Below are 622 nucleotides of genomic sequence, written 5' to 3' on the forward strand. Positions count from 1 at the left end.
GAAGGAGACTCCAGCTTGGGGTATGGCACCCGGCAGCACCAAGAGGGAGACTCCAGCTCAGAGTGCTGCATCCCCAGGCACTCACAGCACCAAGGGGGAGACCCCCAAGCACCCACAGCACCAAAAGGGAGACCCCAGCTTGGGGTATGGCACCCCCAGGCACTGAGGGGGAGACCCCAGCTGATGGTGCTGCATCCCCAGGCACCCACAGGCACCAAGGGAGACCCCCAGGCTCAGGGTGCTGCATCCCTAGACACCCACAGCACTGAAGGGGAGACCCCCAAGCACCCAGTAGCACCAAAGGGGAGACCCCAGCTTGGGGTATGGCACCCCTAGGCACTGAGGGGGAGACCCCAGCTCATGGTGCTGCATCCCCAGGCACCCACAGCACCAAGGGGGAGACCCCCCAGGCACCCAGTAGCACCAAAGGGGAGACCCCAGCTTGGGGCACAGCACCCCCAGGCACTGAGGGAGATTCCCCAGGCTTGGAGTGCTGCACCCCTAGGCACCCCCAGCACCAAAGAGGAACCCCAGGCTCAGGGTGCTGCACCCCCAGGCACCGAGGGGGAGACCCTGGCTCGGGGGGCTGCACCCCCAGGCACTCACAACACCAACTGGGAGA

At 65.9% G+C, this 622-nt stretch overlaps 1 protein-coding gene across 1 annotated transcript in view; it reads right to left on the reverse strand.

Moving 5' to 3' along the window:
- Positions 1 to 622, reverse strand: part of LAMTOR1 (late endosomal/lysosomal adaptor, MAPK and MTOR activator 1) — a gene marked incomplete at its 3' end in the record, with an annotated part of 2489 nt that overhangs the window by 1015 nt on the left and 852 nt on the right. The window lies entirely within an intron of this gene.

Source organism: Mesitornis unicolor, unplaced genomic scaffold (genome assembly GCF_000695765.1).
Source record: "Mesitornis unicolor isolate BGI_N332 unplaced genomic scaffold, ASM69576v1 scaffold5612, whole genome shotgun sequence".
Lineage (NCBI taxonomy): Eukaryota > Metazoa > Chordata > Aves > Mesitornithiformes > Mesitornithidae > Mesitornis > Mesitornis unicolor.